Below are 10933 nucleotides of genomic sequence, written 5' to 3'. Positions count from 1 at the left end.
CTGCGGGGTTTCTCCAGGTGTACGAGGAGGCCATCTGGGCAGCCGGCGGAGACGACAATGCCATGGCAAATTGGCTCCCTATGGCACTCGCGGGCAAGCATCGCACCTAGCTGCTCAACTTACCAGAGTCCTCGGTGGCTTCATGGGAGGAGTTGTGTGAGTTTTTTGCCGCATGCTTCGCGGTTCCGGCGCACCACGCCATCACCGATATCCTCGGTAGGTCGCAGGCGCCAGCTTCAAACCGCCACGCCAAGCAGTTCTTCCGTCAGATGAGGGCTTCTTCGTCCTCTGTGAGGGCCTCCTCTGAGATGGGTGACACCCTAGGCCGACCTCATCTTTGACTCCAAAGATCACCCCAAGACCACGGGCGTCGGTGCACAACCCATGCTCTGCACCCTAACCATCTGCAACGTAGCGGTTACCATGACCCTCATCAATGGCGGCGCCGGCCTCAACATCCTCTCCGTGGAGGAGTTCGGCTTGCTTCATGTGCCTCACAACCGACTCCTCCCCACCAAGCTATTTCTGGAGTGGTCGGCGGCTCTACATGCCCCATGGGGCAGATTCGCCTCCCCGTCACCTTCAAAACGGGTGACAACTACCGCACCGAGCTCATCGACTTCGATGTTGCATGCATCGGGCTCCCATACAATGCAATCCTCGGGTACCCGGCCTTCGCCAAGTTCATGGCGGCGACTCATCCCGACTACAACGTCATGAAGATGTCAGGAAGCAGCAGCATCCTCACCGTGGCGGGAGAAACTGGGTATGCGTTGACAACCCTTAGATTCGCCTTCAAGGCCATGGCGGCTGCATGGCCAATTGCGGAGAGCACTCCGGAGGGCCCGAGGGCTTCTCCGACGAAGAATACGCCACTATTCTCTCAAGCCGAACCGAGACAAAGCAAGTACCGGTCGATGAGGGCGCGGAGTCAGGAGGCACCTTTACCATAGGTGTCGGCCTCCCCTGAGACAAAGAGGAGGCGCTGGTCAGCTTCCTTCGTGCGAACAGGGATGTATTTGCTTAGCAAGCAACAGACCTGGTAGGCATCCCGCGGGGGTGATCGAACACCACCTCATGGTGGGCCCTCACATGCGCCTCTTAAACAGAAGGCGCCGCGGCAAGCCCAGAGAAGCATTCGTTTGTCGTCCAAGAGACCCGCAAGCTATAGGAGGCCGACATTATCTGGGAAGTGCAGCACCCGGATTGGTTGGCAAACCCAGTGATCGCCCCCAAGAAGGGCGGGAAAGAGCGCATGTGTGTTGACTTCACGAGCCTGAACAAAGCTTACCCTCAGGATCCATTCCCTCTTCCTCACATTAACCAGATCATCGACTCCACTGCTGAGTGTGATCTACTATGCTTCCTGGACACCTTCTGAGGCTATCATCAAATCAAGATAACATCGGAAGATGTAGAGAAGATAGCCTTCCTGACCTCGTGTGGGGTGTATTGCTACACCTGCATGCCGTTTGGGCTGCGCAATGCCCTAGTAAGCTTCCAGCAGTTGATGCACATCGCTTTGGGCAAGAAGCTCAGAAGAAACGCAGAGGCCTACGTTGATGATATAGTGGTCAAGTCTCGGGAGGCAAGAACCCTTGTTGGAAATCTGGAGGAGACGTTCACCAACCTGCGAAATGAAGTTATGGCTTAATCCTGAGAAGTGCGTATTCGGTGTCCTATCAGGCAGGTTGTTGGGGTTCCTGGTGTCACATAGAGGAATTGAGGCCAACCCGGAGAAGGTCAAGGCAATAGAAAGATGAGCCTGCCTCAAATTCTCAAGGAGATGCAGAAGCTGGCAGGCTACGTGACCTCGCTTGGGTGCTTCATTGTCAGCTAGGCGAGCGTGCCCTCCCATTCTTGAAGATGATGAAGAGGAAGGGTCCATTTGAATGGACTCCGGAGGCTAAAGCGGCTTTCCAAGACCCCAAGAAGTAACTCACCATCCCACCGATGATGGTGGCGCCTCGCCCGCTCGAGCCTCTTGTGCTCTATTTGGCCGCCCCACCACACTTAGCCAGCGCAACGCTGGTGGCGGTCCGCGAGGAACATGGAGCAAAGGGTGTGTGGCGTGGGGCCGCGCACTCATATAAGGCATTGCAACCTCAGGATAGAGCACCTGAGGCTACTAATCCGCCCTCAGGAGATGGGGCTCCTGAGGTTGGGGCCCCTGAAGCAACAGAAGACGAGACTCCCGAGGCTCCTAAGGTCGGGTGCCCTGAAGCAATAGAAGACGGGACTCCTGAGGCTCCTGAGGTCGGGGCCCCTGAAGCACCCTGTTTACTTTGTCAGCACCATACTGTGTGACGCGCGGGCGCGTTATGATAACCCACAAGTATAGGGGATCAATTGTAGCCTCTTTAGATAAGTAAGAGTATCGAACCCAACGAGGAGCTAAAGGTAGAACAAATATTCCCTCAAGTTCTATTGACCACCGATACAACTCTACGCATGCTTGACGTTCGCTTTACCAAGAACAAGTATGAAACTAGAAGTGCTTTGTAGGTGTTGCTGGATAAGTTTGCAAGAATATAAAGAACACGTAAATATAAAATAGGGGCTGTTTAGATAAAGAAGCAATAACGTTAGTATAGCGAGTGTGGAAAAGTTGTGGTAGGAGTTGTAGAATTGTCCCTAAGCAATTGACTACTTTACTAGACCGATATCAAGTTTTATGTGGGAGAGGCCACTGCTAGCATGTCATCCCTGACTTGGAATTCTATGCACTTATGATTGGAACTATTAGCAAGCATCCGCAACTACTAACGTTCATTAAGGTAAAACACAACCATAGCATTAAGATATATTGGCCCCCCTACAATCTTGTATGCATCAATTTCTATGCTAGGTTGAAGCTTCTGTCACTCTTGACCTCCAATACATATCCTATCAACATACAACTAACCCTATGGTGTGATCCATGCGCGCACTCATATGATGGGCACCAAAGCACAGCAACATAACCACAAGCAAATTAAACCAATCATAGCAACTCAGCAATTATTGAAAGGACAATGAAAATCTACTCAGACATCATAGGATGTCAACACATCATTGGATAATAATATGAAGCATAAAGCATCATGTTCAAGTATAGGGTACAACGGGTTGCGGGAGAGTGAAACGCTGAATATAGATGGGGGAAGGTCATGACGATGTTGAGGAAGATGACGGAGGTGTTGGTGTAGATCGCGGTGATGATGATGGCCCCGGCAGCGTTCCGGTGCCACCGGGAGAGAGGGGGAGAGAGCCCCCCTTCTTCTTTTTCTTCCTTGACCTTCTCCATAGATGGTAGAAGGGTTTCCCCTTTGGTCCATGGTCTCCATAGTGTGGGAGGGGCGAGAGCCCCTACGAGATTGGATCTGTCTCTCTGTCTGTTTCTGCATTCCCCGATTCTGCCCTTTCACCGTTTCTTATATATCCGGAGATCCGTAACTCCGATTGGATTGAGACCTTCAACACGATTTTTTTCCGGAAATTATCTTTCTTGCGGCAAAAGAAGAGCAGCAACCGCCTTACTGGGTGCCCACGAGGGTCAGGGGCACGCCCCCTGGCTTGTGGGCCCCTCGAGCATCATCTCGCATTGATTCTTCTTCCTAAAAATCATAAATATTCCAAAAATATTCTCCATCTGTTTTATCCCGTTTGACCTCCGTTTGATATGGATATTCTGCGAAACAAAAAACATGCAACAAACAGGAACTAGCACTGGGCACTAGATCAATATGTTAGTCCCAAAAATAGTATAAAAAGTTGCCAAAAATATGTAAAAGTTGTAGAATATTGGCAAGGAACAATCAAAAATTATAGATATGACAGAGACGTATCAGCATCCCCAAGCTTAATTCCTGCTCGTTCTCGAGTAAGTAAATGATAAAAAGATAATCTTTGATGTGGAATGCTACCTAGCATAATCTTGATCATATATCTAATCATGGCATGAATATTAAGACACGAGTGATTCAAAGCAATAGTCTATCATTTGACATAAAGAATTTAATACTCGGGCATCCCAACGAACAATCATGTCTTTCATAATATCAATGCTTCAGAACATTATCCCTACAAAATCATATAGTCTTTTATGCTCCCTTTTCATAACACAAAATACCCCTCATGCTCATCCCGGTGTCAGCCAAGCAATTGGTTCATACTTTTTAACGCGCTTCAGCTTTTTCAACCCTCACTCAATACATGAGCGCAAGCCATGGATATAGCACTATAGGTGGAATAGAATATGATGGTGGCGGTTATGTCGAGAAGACAAAAATGGAGAAAGTCTCACATCGACACGGCTAATCCAAGGCTATGGAGATGCCCATCAATTGATGTCAATGCGAGGAGTAGGGATTGCCATGCAACAGATGCACTAAGAGCTATAAGTGTATGAAAGCTCAAACTGGAAACTAAGTGGGTGTGCATCCAACTTGCTTGCTCATGAAGACCTCGGGCATTTGAGGAAGCCCATCATCAGAATATACAAGCCAAGTGATAACTCATGAGACTCTCTATATGAAGAACATGGTGCTACTCTAAAGCACAAGTGTGGTAATAGGATAGTAACATGGCCCCTTCTCTCTTTTTCTCTCATTTTTTATTTTCTTTTTTCCCTTTTTTGGTGGGCTTCTTTGGCCTCTTTTTTTTATTTGGGCTTCTTTGGCCTCTTTTATTTTTCATAAAGTCCGGAGTCTCATCCCGACTTGTGGGGGAATCATAGTCTCCATCATCCTTTACTCACTAGGGCAATGCTCTAATAATGATGATCATCACACTTTTATTTACTTACAACTCAATATTACACTAAATACTAGAACAAAAATATGACTCTATATGAAGGCCTCCGGCGGTGTACCGGGATGTGCAATAATCTAGCATAGCAATGACAAAATCATGATAGCTGTCTTACGATCATGCAAAGCAATATGACAATGAATGCTCAAGTCATGTATATGATGATGATGGAAGTTGCATGGCATATATCTCGGAATGGCTTTGGAAATGCCATAATAAGTAGGTATGGTGGCTGTTTTGAGGAAGATATAAGGAGGCTTATGTGTGATAGAGTGTATCATATCACGGGGTTTGGATGCAACGGCGAAGTTTGCACCAACTCTCGAGGTGAGAAAGGGCAATGCACGGTACCGTAGATGCTAGCAAATTGCGGAAAGGTAAGAGTGCATATAATCCATGGACTCACATTAGTGATAAAGAACTCATACTTATTGCAAAAGTTTATTAGCCCTCAAAGCAAAGTACTACTACGCATGATCCTAGGGGGAGGTTGGTAGGAGTTAACCATCGCCCTCCCCCGACCTTCACGCAATGATAAACAATCAAAATACAATGCGCGCCAATTTGGTTACATAGTTAGGAGACCATACATGCATGCTTCGGGAATCACAAACCTTAACACCAATATTCTTACTAAACACAACCATTTACTAGAACCTCTCACATATTATCATCTCTATATCGCAAAACTATTGCAAGGAATCAAACATATCATATTCAGTGATATACAAGTTTTATCTAGGATTTTATGACTAACCATGTGAACGACCAATTCCTTTCATCTATCTAAATAGATATAAGTGAAGCAAGAGAGTTTAATACTTTCTACAAAAGATATGCCCATGCTCTAACAAATATAAGTGAAGCAAAAGAGCATTCTACAAATGGTGGTTTTCTATGTGAAGAGAAACAGGCAATCCAAACTTCAAATGATATAAGTGAAGCACATGAAGCATTCTATAAAGCCATACTCAAAAGATTTAAGTGAAGTGCAATGAGCATTATATAAATCAACCATGGATTATCTCATACCAGCATGATTTATAAAATAAAAGTAAAAACTAAATGCAAAAGACACTCCAAGATTTGCACATATTGCATGAACAAAACGAATCCGAAAACATACCGATACTTATTGAAGAAAGAGGGGATGCCTTCCGGGGCATCCCCAAGCTTAGACGCTTGAGTCTCCTTGAATATTCACTTGGGGTGCCTTCGGCACCACCAAGCTTGATCTCTTGCCTCTCCTCCTTTTCCTCATATCGAGACCTCCTCGACCTTCGAACACTTCATCCACACAAAACTTCAACAGAAAACTCGGTAAGATCCGTTAGTATAATAAAGCAAATCACTACTCTAAGTACTATTGCAAACCAATTCATATTTTGTTTTTTCATTTTAGTTACTGTAATATAACTTTTCCATGGCTTAATCCACTGATAGAAATTGATAGTTTCATCAAAACAAGCAAACTATTCATCAAAAACAGAATCTTTCTTAAACAGGACAGTATGTAATAATCTGAGCATTCACAATACTTATGGTACCCCAAAAATTCTTCCAAAATTAGGAAAATAAACAATTTGCATAGGAAGACAGTTAAAAAAGTTTCAGAACCATTTGACGTTCCAGTAAAGAATGTAAAATCGCGCACTACAGCCAAAGTTTCTGTCCTGCACTGCTCAAACCAACAAGCATTGTAAACATCCTAAAGGCAAACCTTGGCGCATTATTTTTATAATACAATGGAATTGTACAAGGGGATAATTATTTTTGGTGAAAAGTTTCTGTAATTAAGATTCACAATGTTTCCGTGAGCATGAACAAAGTTCAAGGAGCTCCCCCACTTCAACAATGCTTGTCTCTCTCACTTTCACTTTCCTTTTTGAAAAGTTTTGGGTTACCTCTTTATTTTTTTGTTTTTAAACTTTGTGAAAGCACACAACAGAGATAAATGACTCTCTAAAACTTTCGGGTTGTTTCCCTGGCAGAGCTTTCTTTGAAGCCATTAAGCTAGGCATAAGGTGCTCAAGTAATGGATCCACCCGGATCCCAAGGTATATCAAAGCCAATTTTAAATAACAATGATGTGTGATTTTGTAGTGAGCACAAAGTAACATATATCATGCAACAATGAAGTCTAACTCTCTTCCTATGCATCGGCATGTCATAAAAGAACAATTCATGCACACCAAGTAAAGGCAAATGCATAGTATAACAGTTTCTTGCAATTCTGTCGTGTTGGAAACATAAAGAGGCGGAGATGTAGTTTCTCTCTCATAATAATTGCAAGTTGGACCAGCAAGCACATGCATATTATATCTATCAAAATCATCATGTGCAACAGTAAAATGCAACCCATCAACATAATCCTTACACTACAAAAAAAAGACACATCCGTGACATTTTGGGCCGAACGAATTTTTTTCCTGTCATACTTATAACACTTCTATGACGATAATTGTGACAAAACCCGGTATCATCATAGATGTGGTCGGCTCCTACTTCTATGACAAAAAATCATGACAGAAAATGGGCTTTTGGTCCTGGGCGGGCCGGAGACGGAACTGCATGACATTCTTTGGGCCGTCCATGATGGAAAAAACCATGGTAGAAGCGAGGGCGAGGAAAATTTTGGGGAGTTCCCGGTTACGGTGGGTGGTCGGGGGCCGAGCGATGCGCGTTTCTCTCGTACACGTACGCGCGTGTGTGCGAGGCATTGGCTCTAACTGAACCCGAGCGAGGCGTTGGTCTCTAACTGTATCCGTGCGATTGCACTGCAGGTTACGCGTTACTAAACCCGAGTGATCGATCGATGGCTGTTAACTGAACCCGATCGAGCGATTCCTTTGATAGTGCTGCTAACTGAAGCCGGTTGATGCTGCCTCTGGATGAACAGTGAGTGTTGCGGGGGGGGGGGATTGGATGAACAGTGAGCGATGGGGGTGGATGAACAGGACCCCGTGGCGTTGCCTCTGGATGAACAGGACCTCGATCGATCGAGCCGGTTGGGGCTGGATGAATAGGACCCCGTGGAGGGCTGAATGAAACAGGACTACCCCGTGGAAGGCTTGATGAACAACAGATGGTGGAGGGGTGCCCGTGGAGGGGTGGTTGAACAGTAGCCGGTGGAGTAGCGCGCGGTGGAGGCTGGATGAACAGGAGCCCATGGAGGATGGAGGTGGTCGACGGTAGCCCGTGGAGGCTGGAGGAGGTCGACGGTGGAGATGAACAGTATCCCATGAGTCCCGTTTTGCGGGACGCCACACCCCTCCTGATGAACAATACCCCCGTTTCGACCGTAGCGCTCCAACACAAGTCCGTTTTGTCCGTTTTGCGTTACGCCACACGCCTCCCCATCAACAGGACCCCCATTTCGATCGTAGGAGGTCCATTTCCTCCGTTTTGTGGTACGCTAGACCCCTTCCAATGAACAGGATCCCGTTTCGAACATGGATGGTCGAACACAAGGCCATTTCCTCCATTCTGCGGTACGCCAGGCCTCGTTTCCATCGCCTGTTCCGTCCAAGCCGGTTGCCTCCCACGTGTTCCGTTGCCTCCCGATGAACACGGCGCATTCCGTTGCCTCCTCATGAACACGACGCCTTCCGTTTCCTCCCCATGAACATGACGACGACGCGGTTTCTTCGATCCAACCCAGCCATGTACACGAGCCCTGGCCGTATGTATGCACGAGTAGGTGTTCGAGACCCCGCCCGTGTGTACACATACGTGGCCGTATTTTCTTTCTTGCACACTGGCCGATATACGTACGTGTACATGCTACGTGCGCACCTCTACATTGACCAGTATATATGTACGTACATCTTCATGACCAGAATGACAATGCTACGTACGCTTCGACCAGGTGTGTCCCGACTGTCAGGCACTTCCTTGCGTGTGAAGATGTAGCTGGTGGGTCCCAGCAGTCAGGGGGGCGAATCGTTTTTTTGCCCGGACGCACTTCCTTGCGTGCGAAGGTGTAGCTGTTGGGTCCCAGAAGTCAGGGGGGAAATGTTTTTTCGTGAAATACGGTGGCCCGTCTGGTGGGTCCCTGCTGTCAGGTGGAGGAATAATTATTTTGCGTGTAATAAGGAGGCACTTCCTTGCGGCCGTCATGGGCCCAACTGTCAGCCTCTCCACGCACAATACTCTTCTGATGGAAGTCGATCGTTGACCACATTGACCACGCCACGCCAAGAGCACCACGGCGGTGGACGACGACGAGGCCTAGGAAGGGGACGACGCGGAGCCAGGGAAGACGCAGCAGTGGATGCCCACGCGAAGAGGAGTACGAGGGTTCACTTGTTCGGCTGCAGTGTGAGGCTGTCGTCGCTGCAGAATAATAGGGGGTGTTGGTGAGTAGAGGGATGGCCTGGCCAGCGGTGGGAGTAGTAGGGGGCGGTGAGGCCTCCGTGGCATCACAACCGGCCACAAGAGGCAGGAGCACGCGGTACAACCGGCGCTGGTTTGGGAGGCTGGAGCAAGAAGACCAGAGGTTGAAGAAGCATTACGGCCCGTTGGATGAACATCGTACAGTAACAGGAGCTAGAATCGTTCATATTGACTAAGTTGACAAATCCCTCCGTCCCCATCAACTAGGTAGGCCCACAAGTCAGCCTCCCACTATGTTGGGTTCCAGCTGGCAGGGGGAGTATTCATTTTTTTGTGCGTAATAAGGAGGCACTTCCTTGCGTGCGAACATAGCTAGTGGGTCCGACCTATCAGCGGGGGGGCACATTTTTTTTCACGAAATACAGAGGCCCTTCCGGTGGGTCCCAGATGTCAGGTGGATGAATCATTATTTTGCGCGTAATAAGGAGGCATTTCCTTGTGTGCGGCCGTGGACCCAGCTGTCAGCCTCTCCACGCACAGTCTACTTACGATGGTGTCGTTCGTTGACCATGTTTACCACGCCGCGCCGAGCGCATCCAAATGTTGGACGACAGCGAGGCCCCGGACAGTAACGGGCCGGAGATGGGAAGACGCGGGAGTAGAGTCGCAGACGGAGAGGTGTATGAGGGTTAACTTGTTCTAGTGTGGTGTGGTTCGATAGCCGATGGAGAAGAACAGGAGGTGTGGAGGGGTGGAGGGATGGCCTGGCCAACGGTGGAGTAGCACTTCATAGCGAAGCGTGCTAAGCAGAGCTGCTAGCAGCAGGAGGCGGGAGGTGGTCCCGGCGGCGCTAAAGGAAGAAGACGAGAGATTGAAGATGGATGCCGGTCGTTGGATGTAAATCCAACGGCTAACATGTCAGAATCATTTGTTGACTAAATGACAATGACTTGCGTTGGCTTCGACCTATTGGCCCACATTTCAGCCTCCAAAAATGTGGCACGTATTCAACCCATTTTTTTATAATTTACAGTCTTTTTTTGCGCGGTAGAATTTACAGTCAATTTGATATTTTTTTGAATTACAACCATTAGGTGGGCTGGGTGAACAAACAATGTAGCGTCCATGCGGCCCATTTTTTTATTTCCTAAAAAATTACAGGCCATTTGCACTTCCTCGAAATACACGATTTTGCTGGGCTGATTCTAATTATAATGTTGGGTTGGGCCAGCAATGTTCTCAAAAAATAAAAAGGGGCTGATCATTTTGTTATAAATATATTTAAATAATAAGTGATATTATTACATTCGTCCTTAAATCTTACCAAGCTTTTGTACACAATCACTAGGATTTTCGTGCCAAAATAATCCAGGATTTTATTGTTAAGAAATTATTTTTATAAGTTAATAAGATGTGGGATATTGTTTTCTTACATATGTAAGTATCTGTTAAATATATGATGACAATAAAAATAATATATAATAACATATAAAATAATTTAAATATATATGATATAGTTAGAAGGGAAACATAAGTTGGACCTGGCGTTCCCATTCTTATATAGAAAAATAGAATAGACCTCTGCGTTTGCTTCAAAAAAAATACATAAATTGGGCTGCCGATATTCAGGAAAAATAAAACCTCGGATGGGAGGTCCATAGGCCGGTCGATATATGAAGGCCCTCAAGAAAATACAAACAGGCCTATGGACCTCCCATCCGAGGTCGTGGGTTGTGCATGTTAAAAATGAAATCCTAGACGGGGTAGCCCAAAACCTAGCTGATACTTGCTGCCCCAGTGATAATAA

This window comes from Triticum aestivum, chromosome 4B (genome assembly GCF_018294505.1).
Source record: "Triticum aestivum cultivar Chinese Spring chromosome 4B, IWGSC CS RefSeq v2.1, whole genome shotgun sequence".
NCBI classification, from domain to species: domain Eukaryota; kingdom Viridiplantae; phylum Streptophyta; class Magnoliopsida; order Poales; family Poaceae; genus Triticum; species Triticum aestivum.
This window is presented reverse-complemented; position numbering follows the sequence as displayed.